General features: G+C 45.2%; 1 long non-coding RNA gene across 1 annotated transcript; it reads right to left on the reverse strand.

Moving 5' to 3' along the window:
- Positions 1-134: 134 nt before the first annotated feature.
- Positions 135-4,374, reverse strand: LOC139055641 (uncharacterized). Its single transcript, XR_011511901.1, has 3 exons — positions 4,125-4,374; positions 3,291-3,377; positions 135-329 (listed from the first exon to the last, which is right to left on the reverse strand). It is a non-coding gene; the product is annotated as an uncharacterized lncRNA (long non-coding RNA).
- Between the last annotated feature and the right edge of the window lie 19,059 nt (positions 4,375-23,433).

The following is a 23,433-nucleotide window of genomic DNA, read 5'->3' on the forward strand; positions in this document are numbered from 1 at the left end:
ATGTTACCTGTGCGTGACTATCTTTGGTGCTCTATATATGCAGCCTGTATGCATGTATGTCCAGTGAAGATGCAGCACTTCTGACATGTACATGGGCCCTACATATGCTGCATGTTAGACATTACTCAACGAAAGAAATTTAACAAAAACATTTATTGGGCATATCAATGCTTCCTTAAATGCAGAAGGAGGTTAAATGAAAGGAAAACACAGTATCAGCCTGGTTACGGATGTGATATCTCCCTTTCATTTAATCTCGCTACTTATCACTGAGGAGAGGCTGTTCTTGAGGTGGAGTGTCGTCATCTTGAAGTAAGTGCATGTGTACCCTGCATGGTAGAAAGGACAGATAATTAACAAAACTTGGCAATCAACCACAGAAATACACGCTGTATCACTTGCTGCAGAACGGTCTGGAGACGTTATAGCTAGTTCTGCGAAAAATTTATGTGGTGTCGGTTCACACAAAGTTGAGGAACCACTGTGTGGCCTTTGGGTGCAGCAGTAACTACAGTAAGCAGAAATTGCTCTTGGCTGAACAAATGAGCAGCATGGATCAGCTGTGGCGTGTGTACATGTCGTGAACTACTTCAGCTATATCGGTTTCCACTTGACAAAGGACAGCAGTGTCTGTGGATTGCTAGCGTGAATGAGAAATTCTCACTAATTACTTGGCATGGAAACGAGCGTAGGAGTGTTTGTGTATGGGCAACCCAATGCATCCCAGAGACATCCAAGTGCTAGTCGTTATAGAATATTTGCATCAGCTACGGGCACAGTTCTCATACATTCCAAGCCTACTATGTCATGCATGTGTTGGCCTCCTGAATGATGGCATATATCCCATTCAAGAAATACACCACACCATGTCTGGGGTTTTTTATCATTTACACCCGAGCACTGCTTTCAGAAGGAGGGCACAAGTTAAAAAAACAAATGCGTAGAAGCATGACAAACAAGCTTGCATAAAAATAATTTAATAAATAAGCATGGTGGTTGCTATGCCACGTCATTAGAGAGTATTCCTCTTTGTCATGCAATCATAATGAGCGTCGACTGACACACGTCCCATTTTTGGCTGTGGTATTCTTCGCTGATTTTGTTGTATCAGTCGGTTGCCATAGGCGAACGAAACAGATAAACAAGCTAAATCCAGTGCACAGCTTGTCGTGTCAATGCATGGTCAAATAAGACGAGCACACTGGTCCTTTGAGTGAATTATGGTGCTCTCCTAGGCACATGCTGAGGCACCGGCTAGTCAGCGTGCCCGATGTACAGTCGCGGTCAAAAATACGCGGCCCACGGCTCCAGTCGGCGGAGCGGCCGCGAGCCGCACCGCGGCGCTCGCGTCGGCGCTGCGAGAGTTTGCGCTCTGACGACAGGTATCTCCCTCGCTCTCGGGCGGATACGTAACACGGTTGATAAAGTTCAAGTGCATCGTTCAGCTGTTTCGAGATAGCGAGGGAGATACCTGTCGTCAGAGCGCAAATTCTCGCAGCGCCGACGCGAGCGCCGCGGTGCGGCTCGCGGCCGCTCCGCCGACTGGAGCCGTGGGCCGCGTATTTTTGACCGCGACTGTACATTGGACCAAATATGCACGTGATCAAAAGAGTAGCCTACATTAACCCTGAAAGATACGAGACAAATTTTGGGTATTTTTAACTAAGCAAGCCTCCAATGCCTGGGTGCCTTTGTCAATTCACTTGTGGACTGCAATGCACGTATATTTTCAGCAAAAATAAATTAGGCAGCATATGCACAACAGTCATGTTGTATGGTCTCCCTTCCCTCGCTGCGCAAATTTTGTCCTGAATAGTTACATGAACTGATTGAATTGAAAATTGAATCGAGAAATGCAAGGAGGCAAACGAGGCTTGCTTGGTTAAAGGTAGCACCAAATTTGTCCAGTGCGTGTCAGAGGCACTGTGCTGTATTCCTTTCACATGTGGTCAAATGTACATAGCGCAGACTGGCTGGTGCCTAAATATGTACCTGTGAGATCACCATATTTCATTCAAAAGACCAGTATGCTCGTCCGACTTGGCCACACATATCTGCAATAGGGCTTCAGGCCAGATTAGGATTGTTTATCTGTTTTCACCCATGGCTGAAAATTGGCAAGAGAAATCAGTCAGGCGCACCACATAAATAACAATAAGTGTGAGCCAGCCCCCATTATCAATGCATGAAGAAAGGCATCCTTTGTAGATTACAAGGGATAGAAATTAGTCTGTGCCTATTTACTTCTTTTTATGCAGACACCATTTACCATGATTTTATGCCTTTGAATTATAACTTCTGCCATCCCTCTCAAATTAACTGGTGCACAACACAAGTGCACATCCAGTGCTATTTTTGTTAGTCCTTCCAACAACTTAAACAGTCAGTTGTTAGCCAAGGTCATGTTGCATAGTCTCCCTTCTCTCACTGCGTAAATTTTGTCCTGAAATGTTACATGAACTGATTGGTAAATTCAAATGGACACTACAAGTTTCGCCGAGTGGACACAGCTGGTTCTCAGAAATGCACAAAAACAGTGATGGGTATCTGTTGGCATCCTGTAGTGTGTGCAAACTAGCTGTGACATTGCTGCAGTAAACACACTCACAACTGCTACAATGCCTACCAGCATGAATAAGGGCAGCTTGCAAAGAAAAGAATACGAAGAAAGTGAGAGAAAAAATAGAAAGCTTACCAGAAAACACCTCACTACTTAAGTAACTGCAGCACAATGAATACTGGCCTTCCTATTTCATTTCAAGAAATTCTAGTTCATCAAATGTGTATTTGCCAGTGACAGTTATTCTGAGAACAAGACAGACATGATTGTAAATATCAATGTTAAACAATGGTAGGCACACTGCGTGCTTAGACCTGTGACATATATGACACACTACACTTCGAATTCTTACATGGACAAAAACAGCACATGTGTGTATCATAAGCAGAAAGGAAAACAGGGAAATATGGGCTACAGCATAAGAAACAGTTCCAAACAAATAAAACCAAGATAAAAAGAAACATGCTGTGTAATAGGCAAAAATAAAATGGACTTGCAGCCAAGCAATTGATGCGAGAAAAATACTAAACGTCAGGACATGCGACGTGTAGTTTTAACAGAACAAGATAATGTGTGCATAATATCTACAAACACAAATAAGCAGCAAGTGGAATGATGTTGCAGAAATATTTAGCCTATTTAGCAAGATGCATTAAGTAATATGTCGATACACTTATCCACTAATGATACCGAGATCCTACTTTTGTGAACACGTACACTTAAAGCATACCTGACATATCCATCCAGATTACACGCCGTGTTGCTGCAGCCATGGCCACGGGTTATGTGGACACTGTTGTGGGTCACGGCTTCACCACTACAAAGAGAATTCTGTGTTAACTTATAGCTGTGGCACAGTAAGACTATCACATAGTGAACACATGCAAGGAGCATGTAAAAACAGTCATAAAAACAATGCCTGCACTGGTGCAGGGTGGCAACAGAGCACAAAGTCAAAGTTACTGATGAATGTCACGATAACAGGGACCCCTTCAACAAGGCAAAATTTCACACGCAGGAGCAGCAGCGCATTACATGAATGTTTGTTTACATAACGATTCTAGAGTTTCTTTCATAACTTTAAGTAACTATCCCTTGTAATGTTTACTTACGTCGAAGTTATGGCAACACCCCTTCAAAACAAACCTGTACTAGTAGCACGCTGTGATTGCTTACGTAAATCGAAAACCTTGTAAGCAGAGATTATCTACAACGTCGAATCATTTATAAGCGAGGAAACGTCATAGCAGTAAGAATCGGTCAAGAGGTAGATGAGTCGTTATCATGCGACTTCAGCAGAAAAACGGGAGCTCACGCACAAGCGCGCATGATGAACACGATTGTTCCTGAACGTAATCTTTCTCATCAGAAGAAAACGCTTATCAAGATTTTCAATTCTGCATTATGGCAATTAATTCGCGCAACTAAACTCTGACACCCAGCAGGCATCGGCATAGGTTTCACTGTTGTCGTGGGAGTTCTCTTTCCTACGTTCGCAAGGCACCCTATGCCCACACGAGAAGCACGCACAACACGTGTGTAGTTAGCAAGCACGGTTACTCACCTTTTGAACGGCCCGACGCGGTCGAAAAGCGCCCTCCAAGTTGCCAGTGCTTCGATGCTACTCCCAGCAGACATACCGGTGCATAGTGGACGAGCAGTGGCACGCTAACAACACGCATTATTTCTTCGCGACGTCCACCCAACTTTCCACGACAACCAGAGACAAAGGGAACGCACTCGACAGCATGAACATCGTTGGTCCACATTTCGCTGGCGCGCCACGCACACGGCAAGTTTGCAGCGAGACACAAGCTGTCTGTGGCGCTTATGCGCACGCGAACTAAGTCACATTTGGTTACAGCAAACACAAAAACACACGATCTAACAAGCACATAGTTGCAGCTCGCACACCCGACCGACTCGAAAACAGAGCGACAGACTGATTGGATTGGATTGGATAGGAAACGGGACGGTAGGTGGCGCCACGAACAGGTCGGTTGGGGCCAGCCAATGTCTCGGCTAGCGTCATCTGAGGATTTGTGCGGCTGCCTAATTGCGCATAGCTGTTGCAAGACAAAGAGAACCAAAGATAAGTCTATATTGTAAGCTATAGCTTGGCATAGAAAGAAATTCTATAACGCATTTTCAATTTGAATCGCTTCGGCTATCTGCAGCCAGCAAAAGCATGGCCTTCGAGATCTGAAAATGTTAACCCTATAGAAAGCCGTTGCGGTGACGCTATTCGAACGATTTTCACTTCAGTTACCTCTCATAAAAACCGTGAATTACGCATTTCGCTGCTCCCCGTGCTACCTGCGCCGTCACTTCAATTTAAATAACTTCCTGCTGTCGTTCACATCAACTATATAGCCTCAGACATCGTTGACGCGATCTCCGAGCGACACATGTGCAGTGTGCGATGTTTTAGTGCCCGTTGCAACAGTGTCAGTCGGAAATCATCAAATCTGCTCGTGTGGCGCAGCTTACACCCCTGTCGTCCGTATCTTGCTTTCGTGTTGGCGTGTTTAACGTGCGCGGGTTGCACTCCTGTCGCTCGTGCCTTCTGTGTTGATCGTGCTACCCACGAAGATTCCTCGAAAAACCCACATGTCTCGGCAGCGTGCATTTGTCTTATGTGGTATATGCCAGAAGTGTGCGCTAGCGTACGATGTGCGTGCAACCAAGTACTACAGTGCGTTCCAGCAAATAGACGCTGCCGCTTACCCGCAGTTTCTTTTCTTTTTCTCCCCGTCGTGGTTGCTCAGTGGCTATGGTGGTGTTGGGCTGCTGAGCTCGAGGTCGCGGGATCGAATCCCGGCTTCGGCGGCCGCATTTCAATGGGGGCGAAATGCGAAAACACCCGTGTACTTAGATTTAGGTGCACGTTAAGAACCCCAGGTGGTCGAAATTTCCGGAGTCCTCCATACGGCGTGCCTCATAATCAGAAAGTGGTTTTGGCACGTAAAACCCCATAATTTTTACGCGCAGTTTTCCATGTCATGATCATGTCAATCTGCAGAATTGTCGGTTTGCCACTTAAAGACTAGTAACACATCCGAGTAATCAAACTGCCCAGAACAAGGCATACGCTATAGTTTGGCACTGTTTACCAAATGTGATAACGGAGTAACACAATCTTACAGTGCTCTTTAAAAAGGAAAGAAAATGACGTCGTTGTTTTGTGCCTAGCCCTGATATATCGGAAGCGTTTCCAGAGTACTCGGCGCTCACGCTGTGTTATATCGTTTTCTTCATTTTTGTCTCTTAGACTGCCCCCAACGATGAATCAAAACCACTCCCAGCAAAGGCCAAGGGTCCGAGTGTCTTAATTAACTGTATCCTAATTAACGGTACCTTACTTAACATCGTCTTCATTAACACCAATGGTCATGAGTTCGACTCCCACCAATAGTCGTGGGTTCGAGTGCTTTCATCAACTATATCTTAATTAGCTGTACATTAATTAGCATCGCCTTCATTAACGACAACGTTCGTGGGCACAGCTCCTACACAAGATCATGGGTTCGAGTGTTTTCATTAACAATATATTAATTAAATATGCCTTAATTAACATAAACTTTACCAACTAAGGCCGTGGGATCGAGTGCCTTAAGTGACTATATTAATTAACAGTACCTTAATTAACATCGCCTTCATTAACAACAAAGGTCGTGGGTTCGATTCCCACCCAAGGTACTGGGTGCGAGTGACTTGACTGTTAGATCTTAATTAACAGTGCATTAATTAGCACCATCATCATTAACAAAAGTCGTGGGTTCGAGTGCCTCAAATAACTGTATCTTAACTGTGCTCAATTAACACCGCCTTCATTAACACCGAAGATCGTGGGTTCGAGTGTCTTAATTGACTATATATTAATTAACATTACCTCAATTAATATCGCCTTCATTAACAACAATGTTCGTGGGTTCGATTCCCACACAAGGTAATGAGTTCGAGTGACTTAATTCCTAGGTCGTAATTAACTGCGCCTTAATTAGCATCGTCATCATTAACAAAGGTCGTGGGTTCGAGTGCCTCAAATAACTGTATCTTAACTACGCCTTAATTAACAGCGCCTTCATTAACACCAAAGGTCGTGGGTACGAGTGTCTTAATTAACGACATAATAATCAGGGTCACATTAATTAACATATTAATTAACATGCTTCGACTTCCACTAAGGGTGGTACGTGCGTTCGAGTGCATTAATTAACTATATCTTCAATAACTGTCTTAATTAACGGTATCTTAATCAACACCAAAGGTCGTGGGTTCGTAGCCTTAATTACCGCCAAAGGTAGTGGGTTTAACTCCCATGAAAGGTTGAGAGTTTGTAACCTCTTTGTACATCGAGTGCTCAGGCCGACAATGCCGGATTTTCCGGCTCATGAGCCATTTAATGCTATCGCATTACAAAGAATTTTTCACGACTTGGCATCGTACACATTCATACGTGATGTACTTTGACATTAGCAATAACACAAAAAAGCTGTATACTCCTCTCATCAGAAATCTTAAGGTGCATTGTCATTTGAGTCTCTGATGTACTTGTGATGCCAAAAAACATTAGACGATGCATTTCTTATGCATGTCTGATGTCACCTTAGGAACACATCACGTCCTCTACAGAAACTCATGGTTCATTTTCATAAGGGACACCTTGTGGTGGTGCGCGCTCAGCCCCACGTATCCTTTTGGTTTTCTTTTTCTTGGGGAGAAACAATTTAGCCACACCTGGCGCGCCACTGGCGCAGCATGTTTTCCCGCGAGAGTCGTGCTCGTGCCGTGGCATCGCAGCCAATGGGAATTTTAAGTGCTGTTGCGCTGCCACAAGCGCCGGACGCCGGCTTTTTCGCTTAATGCACCATCTGACGCTTTCGCATAGCAATATATAATTGCATGCTGTGCAGCTGTGCAACGTCTATTTTAGTGATCCAGCTCCGTGAGTTGTTTGCCTTTCAGTGAACCCGGGCAGGGGTTGTTTCATTTTTTCCCCTTTATTCGAACTGAACACTACATGCGAAAAATACAGAAATTATTCTTACGGAGTCCGCACATTCGAGCACACGTACCCAAATTGAGTAAAATTAGAAACAGTTTTCTTTCTGCTCTACACTACGCATTATGAGGGACTCCTCTTTACCCTTGAACACTGTAGCTGTAACCAAATTTTATACGCGTGCCACGTGGTAGATGTCAATGCCGTTAAGGTTAAAGGAACGGGACTATTAAAACCCCCCTTATGGGTTTATACGTGCCAAAATCACTATATGATTTTGAGCACGCCGTAGTGCGAGACTGCGAATTAATTTTGACCAACTGCGGTTGTTTCTTGTGCGTCTAAATCTAAGTACGCAAGTGCTCTAGCATTTCACCCCCCTTGAAGTGTGGCAGCCGGGGTCGGGGTCTATCCCCCGACCTCGGACTCAGCAAGGCAATGTCATAGCCAACAGGCTTCCGCGGCGGGTTTAACCTTAAGTATCATAATAGGGAGTTTTAGAATAGGGGCCCCAATATTTTGGGGCCCCAAAGAGCTTTGCGGGTGTTAGCGTTGGGGCACGTAGGAGTGAAGAGTTGTAGAATAGGGTTTTACGTTTGCGGATAGCGTCTTGCGCTGACAGCGCCAATACGGCGTCAATGAAAAGATATTAGAAATAATTAAATAAAATATACCATTTTATGATAGGAATAATAATTTTGAGTTGCGTGTATTCGCGTTTAATTACAATTTAGAGGTTATTCTGTAAGCAGCAAACAATTAGTTGCGCTTAGTTTTGAGCAAACCAACTTTACTAGCCTTCACCAGCCAAGCTTAGCCGCGTTAGGCCTACGAGCCATAAAATCCACAATCGAATTGAAAATCAGCGGCGTCTAATGAGCCAATCTTCATAACACACGTTAGTTGAGAGAAAGCGATAACCGCAGTCACTTCTCCTAGCTTGCGAACTTCACGCGTTACCGCGAATCGAACCGAATTTTGTGCTAGGTTAGAGCCGTCGCTTCGATGGGTGCCGCCATGTTTGCCGACGCAAAGCTTTTGGGGCCGCTATTTGGGCTCCCGCTAAATCGGTGAAATAGCGTTCCCAAGGCAAAACCCAAACGGAGTTCGCGTCTTGCGCATGCGCAATGGCTTCGACGCTATTCCTTTGGGGCCCCAAAACGTTTCGGCCCCCTATTCTAAAACTCTCTAATGTCATTATATCTGAAGTTGCTGCTACCTGAGCATTCTAATTGCATTGAACGGTGCAATGACCATAAGTGTACTAAACGCAGATAGTTCCTTTGCTAATTGTTGTAATATCAAGAAAATTTTATTTCACCAACAAAAAACAAACAGAGCACCAAAGCACAAATAAAATACACGGACGCCGCAAGATGGAAGGCAGGGAGATATGTCACCTGCGTAACAAAGAAGCAGAACGAAGAGATAGCGGCTGGATCAGTAGTTGCGAGGGGAACTGAGGAAGCCGAACTGGTCGCCGTAGCAATGGCCATACGGACCTGCCATACGGGTGGGACGCGCCGGTCACCGTCGTCACAAACTGGGGGGCAGCCTGTCGCCATTTTCGGGCCGTAAGAATTAGAAAGACGGCACTCAACATCAAGAACCATGACATTCCTGAACCGTACGTAGTCGGGACCCCGGGACACGAATCCTTGTCGGTAGACCAAGCGGCTCAAGCTGCCGCCCGAGAATATGTGCACCGAGCAACCCCACCAGGTCATCGTCTACGCCGCCAGAACAAGATGAAAGGATGCAAAGCAAATGCTACAACATTCTGGAGCATTATAAGATGAGCAGGCCGGAATACGCGCCACCACACTGCAAGCTTGACAGAGGAAAAGCTGCCATACTACGCCTACTTCAGATGGGCAGTTATCTCCACGGCACTCTACTACATGCTATGTACCCCTCAATATACACAAGAGACCGCCAATTCTGTAATAGGCCCAACACCCTTTACTACATGGCCTGGGAATACAGAAAGAATCAACGGACAATGCTCATCCAAGCACCAACAGAAGACCAGTGGGAGGCCCAGCTGACAAGCTCAAGTCCTGAGGACAAGCTACGACTGATGAACAAGTGTAGGCTATCAAGCACGCGGCTTCGGCTACTTGAAATAGGGTAGCCGCCCACCTTCGGACATGAACAGCTTGGTCTCCAAAACAAAGTTCGTTCACTCATTCACCAACAAAAGTTCAAGAAATACCACTATCCAGGACAACATTCATTTGGGCTAGATGGTGCATACTTGAATTAGGAAGGAACAGCGCCAACTAAGACGATCACGAAATGGAGAACGACACAGGACAAGCGCTTGTCCTGTGTCATTCTTCCTCTCGTGATCGTCTTAGTTGGCGCTGTTCCTTCCTAATTCAAAAATACCACTAAAACGCAATAATGTGCATCATTAATTAGGATTATTTATTAGAATTATAATTATTTAGTACAATTATTTTAGATTATTTAAGAAATATTCTGTCATGGGCAGCCGTAACTGCCAACATCAGAGCGACAGTACGCATTCGACGGCCGAACGAGTTCTGAGAGGGCCCTACGCCGCAAGCGACACTAAGTTTAAATGCACTTTAAGCACTAACACGAAATTTCCCTTGAGCTAAATTATTTACAATTCTATATGCCACTAAAGCAAACTTGGCAAACCCGCAGCGCTCGTAATTGCATGGTGTTCTATGTTGAAGCCTTTAAGCGACACCTAGGCAGACGACGCGTACACCTGGCGGTTATCTCTATGACGCAAGTGCGCGGACGCCGCCTTATCTATGAGGTCATGCCGAGGAGCCGCGCGCTAGATGGATTGATGGAGGCTATGAGCGTCCCCTTTGAAACGGGTAGGGTGGGTTGCGCCACCAAGCTCTCGTTCTTATTTTGCCTCATGTCCTACCTATGTTTTTGAAAAAGGCACAAAGAAAAACGACTCAGGTCATGTATCGCTTCCGGCTAGCGATACTGTCGGCGTTTTTTTTTTCGGTGTTATTACAAAAAACGGCTATTCTACGAGCTTGTCGTGACGCATGTGGTCGTTTCTCAGACGTGATATTTTGTATGGACGCTCGTCTATGCAGGCAGAAGTATAATATTTTGTGTGCATTCAGAACCGTCAGTAAGTGCAACGCCACGTACACCCTGAATGAACTATAAGTGACCTCATTTCAACAAAAGGGACCCTGAAACATGATGCCGATATGAAAGCCACAACCGCCAAAATACACAACCGCATCATTTAGAGGGTAAGCTTGCAAAATACGCTAACAAGCAGGGAGGGGAAAAAAACAGACATTTCATTAGTGACGGCAGTTCAAAGTAAAAAAAAAAGAGCCTGGGCTATATTAAAGCTGCGCTAGTACTATTTGAGAAAATAAAAACCGGAACAATGTGGTATCAATTTTTAATTGTGAAATAATAGCGGCTGGCGGCTTGCGGTTGGTTTGGCGCCGGGCGCACTCATGAGCCGCGAGCAAGCGGACATCTTTGTTATTCGTGGCGCCACGCCCATCATGTGGGCGTGTGCTTCAAAGCTCGCACAATGCTAAAACACTCTGTCTCTGTGCACAGTATCACCCTTCGCGACGCAATTCGAAAGCGTTCGGATCACTCGCGCCTACACCGCCACCTTTCCTCTCGAGCAGAGACACCTCTACCCAGTCTCACACATGCAAGCGCGATTCCCAGCCAAGCTTTCAACTCATGTGCGCTTAGGAGTGCTAGTTGCGCTTCCATGGCGAGGCGGTTTACCGCAAGAAGTGAGCGGGGCACCCTACGCTGCCTTCCCTCTAGCGCACGTTAGTGCGTCGGCGACGCGATAACTCCGCGTGAATATTTAACGCCCACATGCACTTTATGCCGCCACATACTTTCTCTATCCCCCATCCGTGGCGTATTGGGCTTCGTACGTAGTAGAAGCCCCCGGTGCAAGATCTCGGGGTGTTTGCCGGGCCACCGCCGCCGGTCATATTAGCGAGATTTATTGGGTCAGTGAGGCAGCGGCAAGCGATGCCCGCCGGGCGTCCGTATCTGTCGTCGCACGCGAGGTTGCGTCACGCGGCCGTTTGGGCGCGTGATCGGAGCTCGGGTTCGCGCGCGATTCGACTCACCGTCTCCCCCCCCCTCTCTCTCTCTCTCTCTTTTCGCGGTCGGGTAACGCTGTGGCGCCTAGGCGAACTGCGCGATGCGACGTGAGAAAACCATTTTCTTTTTAGAGGTGGACAAAAACAAGTAGGAAAGAACGGGCCTTATGTGTACACGCAGTGTGTTGAATGTCGTCGCACGTGTGGTCAGCTGTTTTGTCATTTTTCTGCGGTCATTCCAACCGCGCGCTGGAGCCAGCCTGTCGATGAGAGCCTGGAGCGGACTAATTCTGCCCCGCCTTTCCCCAAGCTTGTCACCTTCGGCCGTTGTCATTGTCTTCATTGAGGCTCTGACTCAACGCTATCGCGTCAACACGCGGTGGTGAAACGTAATAAATTCTTGCGAACACGAACGTTACCTCACGTCATCTAGGCAGCGCACAGCCATGGTATAGTTGCGGTGCGGCCCGAGTGCTTTCAGTTAGACCTAGTTAAGCCAAGAAAGACTGTCGGGGTATCTGGCTGTACATCAAGTGGAAGGCGAGTTAAATAGGCAAAGACAAGAATACGACAGCGACAGTGCCAAAGACAATCTTTCGTCGAGTTACCTCTGCGTTCAGTGTTTGACACGCTCTCTTTAACATGATGGTCAAATAAAGCCGGTGGCGCTCATCTCTTGCCGAGTGCCTTATTTTGATATTATTAAGTATGCATTCGCAGAGGTTGGTGTCATTGGTTATGCCGTTTACTTTTGTCGTAGCCAACAATACGCATAGAAGCTCACCCAGTTCAAACAAACAAGCAAGAGAAAATGCTAAGGTCAAGTCAAATAAAAGATGAAAGATGCTCACGCAAGGTTGACGAAAAATTCAAGTTAACAGACTGTACATCGCAACACATACAGTTGCACAGCAAGAAATGACATATTGTATAAAAATAAGGAAAAGGGAAGTAAGAATATCAGTTGAACGCAGCAGCTGGTACTTTGCATCCATCTTGAAGTAAGCACGCTCTACATTTTAACGTTCTTTTACTAAGCTAGAAGCCCTGAGAATTACTGGTCCAGTACTAAAACTCCTAGAAAGTTACCTGCATTATAGCGAACAGTTTTTTTCTGGAGGCGCTTATTCTGATACTAAAGTTATTAATTAAAACGTACCACAAAGCTCCAGACTAGGTCCCTTACTATTCTCCATTTATATTGATGATTTACGCGCGTGTATTAAATCAGCACATTGTGTACTATACGCAGACGATAATGCTATATAATACTATCTCGTTGTATGATAAATCTTTAACAACCTTAATCCTTAAGCTAAACAATGAGCTTGACCATATGGTATTCTTCCACTGATTTAGTTATCAATCCTACCAAAACTCAAGTCATGGTTTTCCGATCTAGCCAAACAATACTACCTGGCTTGTCTGAGATAACTCTAGATGGTCATCACATTCTCGTCTCTGACTGTGTATCATTATTGGGCATCAAATTAGATTCTAACCTAAACTTTTCTCAACACATTGCTTTCATTAAGCAAAAGTGTGCCTTCGGTACTAGAGCATTAATCAAATCAAGGGCATATTTCTCCAATGACGCATTATTAGCATTATATTTGCTTTCATTCACATTTGCATTAATTACGGCATATATTACCTGGGGAAACATATACCGCTGTCATATCTCGCCTATTCAGCACTTAAGAAACGAAGCAATACGCATTATCACTAACAGTGGGTTTTACTATTACTTCGTGAAAATTACATCCTTTTTGTAACGAACTTGTTCAACTATCATCTACTAATTATCTGTTTTAGATTACTTACTAAACAGCTTTCATACCAATTAATTTATTCCAGGTACCTGATCAATAATAATAATACCAGGTTTGCACGTAACTCTAATTTTCTACTGTCTATAGTTCATTCTAACTATGGAAAAATGGCATCATCACTCGCTTATAAAACTGTGGAATGGTTTACCCAACACCTTTAAGTCTTCAACCTTTCATGCATTTAGTCATGACTTTAACCTTTTTTACATGTATAACTAAGTTTGTATCATTCATTACACTACAACTGCCATTTGTATGTAATGACAGATTTTGATGCACTATGGGCGTGCATACAGACAATTTGATTTCGTTTATTTAATTTTTCTGTTATACCTTTCGCGATTGTGTTTGGTTCTTTTACTTAGCTTGCTCATCTTTCATACATCTCTCCATTGTTATTATTAACCACGGGTCTCATTGCGGTCTTTGACTTTGGGATCCTCATCTGTATATTGTCTCTTACCCATTGATTGTATTTAAAGAATAATAAACTGAAACTGAAACTGAATATTCAAGGTACAGCACTACCTAATACATGTTCAAGTAAATTTTAGGCACGTTTCACAGGAGGCTTAAACTGCATTATAGAAATATGCACGTAAACTTGGATCGTGGCTAACAACCCTTACATTTCTCTAGTAGTTCTCAGCAGTTCTTGGCACTCGCAGGAATTCTTTTGAGGCTCTAACTGCACTCATTTGCCGATCACTTGTAGGCCATGGCACAAGTACTTTTTTTTTTATGCAGTGAGAGCGTCCTTGTCCCAAGAGCGCGGAATTTTGCGTGTAAGATTTTTTGTACTATGTGGACCATGATTAGTACAACACAAGGTGTTCACCGCCTTCCGGGTCCGAATTGACAAAGCTTTTCGTTCGTAAGTGCTGTTTGCGATTGGCCGGCCACCTCCAAGAATAATATGCCGAGCATCAGGATTGGCTGTAATTTGCTCTTACTAACTAGCATGAAAGTTTTTTTTTAATTATTTTTCTGACTTTTTCTTCTCTTTTCTTATGAATGTGGGTCTTGAATCCGAGCAACCGCATACTGCAGTGTTGACTCATGCTGAAAACACTGCGCATGCACTATCTAGACGCAGTACCTAGGCGCAGTCTGTATATTACTGTTTAGGTAAAGCGACTGGCCATTATTGGAATATTAAACTGTAATATAGCACCAATGCGAAATAGAATGAAGTTTTAGCCATAATTTTCTGTATATTCGAGCATATCATTTGACGCGCACTTCTTTGAAAAAAAAAAGGGGAAGGGAATACATACGTCTCATTTTAAGCATGTACCGTGCGTGCTATATATTATCGAGATATGTGTTGCTGCAATGGGCCACAGAGGTTAAGAAACCGCTGCAATTCAATTTTGTCACAAATTTTTGTCGCATTTGTAAAATATATTTTCTGTCCCTTATTATTGACTTGGCATATTATTGACATGATCCTTTTTGGTCATACTCGTAGAGTTATTGCTCCGAGATAATGCTTGAGGGTAGTGTAACATGACCAGTCTGAGTGGATGTGTTTTGCAGTATATGAAGCTCTGTGGAGAGATTGTGGCGTAGAGTTCTGCTGTTGTGAGAAAAAAAAAGAGTGACGTGCGATATAGCTTGCACGTTATTTCTCTGGTAATGGATAATAACGCACCTGGAGCTTTTATGTTGATGCGAGCCATCCGTGTACACTTGAATGGGATACCCGAAGTTAAAGTAAACACAACACCGCGCTAATTATTACATTGCAATTTCCGACAGGTTGTCCCTATTTCTAGAGGAGCCCGGCACTTTGGCTGAAGTCTCACGAACAAATAGAAGCCACGGATTCCGTTTCTCTAGTTCGGTTTCTGGTTCTGTGGAAGAATTGACCTTGAGTGTTCTTTACTCGCATGCATATCTCCACCGATACCATGATTTATTACCAGAAGAAAAGATTATATGCCCGCTGTGTTGCTAGGCAAAAGTAATGACGTCACGTATCAACAAATCTCAATGCCCAAAAGGACGGTTAGCGTGCCTCTGTAAGTACTAAAGTGCTTGCAAGTGCACGTAATACCCTGAGACGTATGCGCAGGCTTCTGGCCGGGAGGAAATGGAAAACTTTCGCTGAGAAGCGGGACAGATAATGAAGGAGAGGGGCAGAAAACACTCTTGTTTATCTTATGGCAGCACATTTTACACAAAGCAATGATGATGCCTAACAGCCCCGTTTTGTTTTCGCCGATGCGACGGAGAACATTCATCACCGTGGTATTGTTCTGTTCTACGAATTTGACTTCTAAAGTCCATGTTAGTCCTCTGTTGAGCATGTGCGAAGAACGCGTGCTCCCTGATCTGACTCAGGGCCAGTATTCACAAAAAAGTTCTTACGCTAGAATTGTTCGTAACAGCATGTCCCGGCCAATAAAAATGCTGGGCATATTAGCGAAGGCAGCCGGCAAATGGCAAAGCATACTTGCGAACTTATGAATTCATGTGTGCACTTTTTGAGTTCGACCCTTAATCTATCTTTCGACTAAACTTCTTCAGAAGTTGTCCATGTCAATACAGTCGCGTTCCCAAATGAGAGAGCCATGTCTCGGGGGTTTAAAACATCGTTCATGGCATTTATGATATTTTGCAGATCGAGCTGTATGATATGAATACTTCAGACTGACAATGTGCACAGATTACCTGCATAAATACTTCAGGGAAGTAAGCAATGCACAGGGTAAGTAGAAATAGACTTAATGCATTTGTTCGAGCCATACAACACGTGACCTCGGGCCCCTTAATTGCTCCTTCCGTCTGCGGCATTTAAGGCACTTAAGGAATTCTGCGTCTTGATTCAGAGGCTGGTCAGAGATACCTAATTGAACCAGGCCGTGCAGCACATGCATGTGACTTGCTGTATCAAATGTTCGCCTAATATTCAGGGCCAGTATTCACACACAGACAAAAAAAATGCTCCTGCAGGCTAGAATCGTTCATAAGAGCGAATGCCAGCCCCACATTATATGCTTATATATTACATATTATAAATATATTGTTACAAAGGGTTACTGCAAGAAAATACGCGGGAAGCGAGAGTGGAGAAAGAGGAGGATGGAGTTGCTCCTACGATTTCCACAGTTATTTCTACCTTGGTGATCATCATCATCATCATCATCATGAACGCAGCCCCTTAACCCTCTTCGGAGAACGTAACAGATTGGTGGAAGGTGCGGGGTAAGACAAAGATGAACCCAACGACAGAAGCTCTACTCCCTGGACTTCGCCGCAGCCGCCGCCTTGGCGGACTTCCGCCTTCGGCGATCAAAATGATGTCACAAGTCCAGGCCAGTGATGTGGTGGGGGCAACTCCTACGGGTTCCTTGTCATACTATCGAATGCCGCCAAACTTCGGTTGGACCTCAGGAAAAGACGTCTATGAGTGGCTCAAGAACTACAAGTGGGTGAGCAGAAGCGACGGCTGGGACTCGGCAGCGCAGCTCAGTCGTGTTGTGTTTTCGCTAACTGACACCTCTGTCATGTAGTATGAAAACCACAAGGAAATGTTCACAACTTAGGGTTGTTTTGTTGAGGAAGTCCAGAAGTGCTTTGGCGATTCTAACGCGAAGAAAAAACGAGCGGAGCAGACATTGGCTCAGAGTGCACAGCTTCCAGGGCAGACATGTACAACATATATAGAATAAATTTTGAAGTTGTGCAAGATAGTGAATCCCAGGATGCCTGAAGATAACAAGGTTGGACACGTGCTTAAGGGGATAGCCGAAGACGTGTACAATTTCCTGATTGGCAAAGAGAACCTGAACTCCGTGTCCGAAGCACTGTCGCACATTTGAAACGCTGAAGATGCGACGGATAGCTCCGAAATTTCGCCGTCTGTCGAACGTCCCTACAGTGGCCAGTGTCGATACAATGCCGGCCGCTGACCTCTCGTCGACAATACTGCAGATTGTAAGAGAAGAATTGCTTCGACGACAGCAAATTTCTCATTGCCCCGATGGCTTTCAGAAAGGCTATGCAACAGAAACAGAACGCACGCGAACGCCGGCCGCTCCGGCCCCATGGCAGCCATCAGTTAATTCAGCAGATGTCTTCGATGAATACCACGGAACACTTCGATCTGGGTACTCATATCGACCACCCTCCAATTACGAACGCCGTTTTCGCTCGTCGCGCTTCTCTCAACGAACGTCGCCTAGCTACCGTCCCCATGAAGAGCGACACTGCCATTCAATTCCTTCTGAGAGGCCCGGTTACTCCGAGCTGCCGCAGATGTCCCGACCCCTTCCAGTGTGCTACAGATGTAGCGTCCCGGGCCACATCTCGCGCTTTCGCAACTACCGACATTCAAACCAGCGAGAGCCCTTGCACATGTCTTCCCAGCTATTCGACCGCCCGTTCTCTACGCCATGGCCACCACGCACACCTGCCGGTTTACGCTACCCCTCGCCAGCCTCTGATCGAAGCTTAACGCCGCCACGAGCTCCCCGTGCTCCATGATCCCCATCGCCGCGGCGACGTACGCAGTCACCGCCGCCGGAAAACTAGTCGGTGCGGCCAATGCGGGTGAGGCCGGAAGATACCACGCACTATGGACAGACATACCCCCGTCAGTGCTTATGCTCAAGGGCAAAGTTCATGTACTTGTTCATGACGAACTTGCCATGGCACTTGTGGATAGAGGCTCGAAAATATCTGTGATGACTGTCAATTTTAAGAGGCCTCTTGAACTGAAAGTGATGTTTTCTTTAAGCCGTGGTGCGACATTCCGCGGTGTGGGCGGTGATGCGTTGTGTCCTGTGGGAGTCTGTACTGCGGACGTGTCTTTGTGGGGCAAAGTGTTCCCCACAGAATTCGCGGTTATTTCACGATCCACACATGACATTATTTTGGGAACCAATTTTTTGCAGGGGTATGGGGCAATTGTTGACTGTGGAAGTGAGCACCTTTCCATGCGCGGTGGTTTCCCAGCTGCGCTCTTGGAGAATTCATCACGTGATGAATGCATCTTTGTCGTCTACGAAGACACGGTCGTTCCTGTATTTTCTGCTGTGTACGTTTCAGTAACCTCTTCTAGTAACGACCTTGCCATGTTCGAAGCCACGCTCTAACCGATTCAATTGACTTGTATGAAAAAAATAATATTTTAGTTCCCCATTGCGTGGTGTCTGTAGTCGAAGACGCGCAAGTGTGTGGACCACTAACAGTGCAATGGAGCCTGCAGTGTTTCCTCGTGGCATGAAACACGCTGTATTCAAACCCGGATCCTCTACAACGCTGGTTGCGCTTGTTGCTGCTACAGGTGAGAACAAACATCTAGATTCTAAAGGTCCAGAAAATACACAGCTTCTAGAAATGATCAGCAAGTCATTTAGTCAAAGCGAACGCCATACACTCTTAGGCGTCCTCTCCAAGCACTCGAAAGTGTTCGAATTTTCGAAAAGCAGCAAAATGCCTCTAATTCCAGCGTCTCGAATGCGTCATCGGATCAACGCCACTTCGGCGCATCCCATACCGCAGAAACCTTACAGAGTGGCACCGTCAGAGTGCAGCATTATCAACGAGCAAGTGCAAGAGATGCTAGTAAAGGGAGTAATTCAAAAATCGGCAAGTCCCTGGGCCGCTCCCGTCATTCCAGAAACATACCCAGGAATTCTGGACAAGCGTTTGGTTTCCTTTTTCGCCACCACGTGGCGTATCCACCTTAATGATTTGAAATTCGCGCCGTGACGTATGCCATGACGCAAAACAAAAGAAGAAATAATAAAAAGAAGCGCACCCTGAGACTGTTGCTTCACCTCGGTATTTGAAAACGAGTGCGCTCATGTATCGGCCTTATCTGCTACTTGCCCGACTGGCAATGAATCGACTATTTTGCTAGACACCTTGCCAGACAGCTCGTCAGCATTCCGTGTGAGATGTCTGGCCGAGATAACGGCTCCCGCAAAGCTTCCCTTTGGTTTCCTTCGTTGTATTTTCCTATTATTTGTTCACCACTGCAGCCGTGGGCGTCCATATAGTCAGCTTTGTGCTTCGTGGGTTTCCGATAGATCCGGAATTATTGAATAAGAGGAAGCCTTAGCTAGGGCCTATCTTCGATGCCTGCCGCTCAAATACATGTAAAAGGCACGATTTTGTGAGAAAATGGCTCAACGACCTGAATGAGAATTGCTGCATTCAAGAGAAAACGTGTAGCATTTGAGAGCGAACGTTAAGTCACAGTGATTGCACCAAAAATAATTTTGATTTAGGCCATAGAAGTATTGACAAGACGTCGGAAATCAGTAAATCTGAAAAAAGAATAGAAGTACCAAGTTTACAAATCCGCTCGTTAGCATCAAAAACTAATATCACATCTCTATATTGGAGCATCTCAATCGGGCAAGTTTGACGCATGAATTTTTGACGTATGTGAGGTTGTTACAATGTTTGTCAAGGTTTTGCGAATGCCACATTCAGGAGTTAGTGACGTATTTCAGGGTAGGATATGTTGTGTCATTTTCGTCTGCAATAAATGAAATATTAGGTGCAGCTTAGAGAATTGCGACATTATTTTTAGTTGGTGAGGTGCGGGGTTGTATACTTCAGGTAGCGTTTTTGTTTTAAATTTTGCATTTTTCAGAATTTTAAAAAAGTGGAAGTTATATAAAAATTCGTGGTTTCTGAAATCTCATTTTAACGGTTTCTTTTGGGTTCAACACAACTAATTAATTTTGGTGAGGTGATTGTCAGAAGAAACCATTGCTCATTTCCCATGCAGGAGCTAAAGCTTCCGGTTAGGTTCAATTTAGAATATTATTGCTGAAAGAATAAGCAAGACGGGTAGCGTATTTACAGTATGGGGGCCGCAATTCGATGGGGGCGAAAATGCGAAAACACCCTTGTACTTAGATTTAGGTGTACGTTGAAGAATCCCACGTGGTCGAAATTTTCCTGAGTCCTCCACTATGGCGTGCCTCATAATCAGATGGTGGTTTTGGCAGGTAAAGCTCCATAATTTAATTTTTTGTAAGTTCCAGAATCTGCAGTAATTTACAGTAATTATCAAAGACAATTCTACTACAGTCTAGTTTCTGAAGCATTCTCTTTTTGAGTCCCAAGCTCGTGCTCATCTTCCTCAGCGTTGTGCAGAGCTGTGTAACGTATTTCCACCAGGCGTGGAAGCACCATTCCGCTGATTTTTATGCTGAAACGGACTAGTAGCGTTTTAGGCAGCTGACAAGTACGACGTCATGGGATGTCTGGATGGAGCGAGTAGTAGGTGCGGCCGGAGAGATCTCATAGGTTACGTCGCTTACCTGACAAAGGACCCGGTAAGGCCGGAATAGCGGGACATTAGTTTTTTCGAGCGGCCGAAGCGGCGGCTGGGAGATCGCAGAAGGACAAGATCCCTGGGTACATAATCGGCGTCCCGGTGACTAATCTCACAAATGCTTTTCTGCGTTTTCTAAGAAGCACAAAGGTGACGGTGAGCAACTTGGCATGTTTCTTGGGCTCGAGCAATTACATGGCGGGTATACTGAAACACGGGCTGTTGAGTGGTAGACAGTATTGTATAAAAGGCAATACTGGATCTCGGCCGTACAAGAAATAAAATGGCGAGTAACCTATAGTGTCGTAGCGTGACTAATTGTACGCGGAAGGACAAAAGTGAGAGCAGTATCTGAATCAAGATGGTTTTCAGAAACACACATGGAGAGCTTGTCCGTTATTGATTGAATAAGCCGCCCCCTAAGATCGTTCGTCTGAGGGTGGGATGCTGTGCGAAGTTTATGTTTGGTAGAACAGGAGCGGAGCAAGTAGACCACAACTGTAGCGAGGAAGGAGCGACCCCTGTCGGTAAGAAGTTGACGAGAAGCGCCGTGGTGAACATGGTGTTGTGCAAGAGAAAGTAGGCTACGTCTGTTGGAAGGGCTCTGGTGAACCCGAACCAAGTTGTACAATCATTTGCGACGGCAATCCGTTTGTTGCATCAGCCAGATGTGGGGAAAGGGGCCAACAGACCTACACCAACACGAAATAAGGGTTCGGTAGGATAGCCAAGAGGTAGGAGTAAACCATCAGTGAGAACAGATGGCTTCTTCTGTAGTTGACGCAACTCACAAGAAGCGACGTAGCGGTGGGCCGATCGGTACAGACCAGGACGTAAGAATCGTTGCCGGACACAGTCGTACGTACTGATTCCCCGAGGTGACGAAAAGTTGGTAGATCGTACAGCTTGGACAGAAGGATCAACAAGAGAAGGATCACATGATCTAGATGCGAGCTTGTACATGATACCACGTATACCGGATCTCAGCACTGTTCGGTAGCGAGGTCAGCGAAGCACATAGCGAAAATGCAGAAGCAGAAGCATAGCTCACAGGAACATCAGGAGCATCGTCTAGGTGGTAGTACTAGCAGTTGGCATGTTGGTGTAAACTCGTACAAGCAACCGTTTGTACGGCACACAACTCCACAGTCGGTGCCTCTCTCCTCTTACGAGTCATGTTGTATGGTTGTACATACATTTCCTCCTATGCATATGCGGCAATGCCTTCTGCGCGTGAGACCATGTGCGGTTCACAAATGATTCCAGCATGCCCATCGACGGCAAACAATGCATCTTTATTATTATTATTATTATTATTATTAGTAGTAGTAGTAGTAGTAGTAGTAGTATTGGCGGAGCACTTGAAGCCTGCTTCACCTCCGCCGCATGACAGCCCGATACTTCGCAACCTCCAGGATCGACCAAAATTCTTGCTCCCTGACACGACAAATGCATTTCGGGGCAGAGGTACACAGCTCCGCTGCGAAAGCGCCTGTACAGTCAGTATTGCCACCCTGTATTTTGTCTCGATGGCACCATCACCATTGGCACGGTCCTGCTAGGAGCTACTAGCGGTTCGCGTTCGTTATCTTCCTTGCGTCTTGACGGCGATGACGCGCTTAATCTGTACTATCATTGCGTCGTGCACCCCTACTTCGACCAAGCCAGCTTTCGGCGGCACACTTTCGCTGTTGTATTGACATTAAAGGTTTAAACTGCTTCATTTCGAAAAAAACAAAACAAATGTACACCAAAAGCGGACTGGCCGCAAGGAACGTACTCACGGAGTGATGCTATTGATCACATTATCACAAAAGACTGGGCTCGGTCAGGTCGCCCTTAAAGACGGTCTTTTTCAGCGTCAGTTATGCTTTCAGAGTTTATCTGTAAAAGATTTGTAAAATAGAAGCATGTGTATTACTTATTCGCTCAGCTAGGTAGTCTCGAGGACTGGCTCCAAGCTACTCATGTCCGTTACCCGCCTAAGATCAATTATTGACAATTTAATTATCGTACCTTCGTTTATTACGCGAACAACTGCTCAGCTTACTCCGTATGTAGAGGCTACCAATTTCAACACTGGAATGATAGCAATAATGTCAGGAAGATTTACATTGTTCTATTAAAGTTTGGCGCCGTTAAATAGTAACCGCCTGGATATTCATGGTGCAGTACGCTTCTGTTAAAGCAGGTGCAAATGCTCCGACGGGTTTTCTTGGCGCAATTCAAGTTCATCAACTTAAGCACATGCGCCCAACAGTATACGGACTCTCCTACGTCATACAAGAAGCACTTCAGTGCTACGGTATATCACACAATGTGTGCGAGAACATTGTGCGCACTCCCGATTACATATATGAGCGATGGTGACATCAGGCTCGGTTTCCTGGCGTCATTAAGAATAAGAACAGCTGCCTGGTGGAAATCAATGCAAAATTATTATGGTGCATTGTATCAAATACAGCACCGCGCACGTGTGTGTTAGAACAAAAAGTACTGAAGTATTGGGATGAGTGCTTTGCGGAATATATTTTAACTGGCTATTGTTAACACATAAAGAAAAAAATACCGCTATTTTTTTCTAGAATTATTGCTGATATACGTATGCAGTCAACGCAAACATGAGTTCCGACCTAGTG

Source organism: Dermacentor albipictus, chromosome 2 (genome assembly GCF_038994185.2).
Source record: "Dermacentor albipictus isolate Rhodes 1998 colony chromosome 2, USDA_Dalb.pri_finalv2, whole genome shotgun sequence".
Lineage (NCBI taxonomy): Eukaryota > Metazoa > Arthropoda > Arachnida > Ixodida > Ixodidae > Dermacentor > Dermacentor albipictus.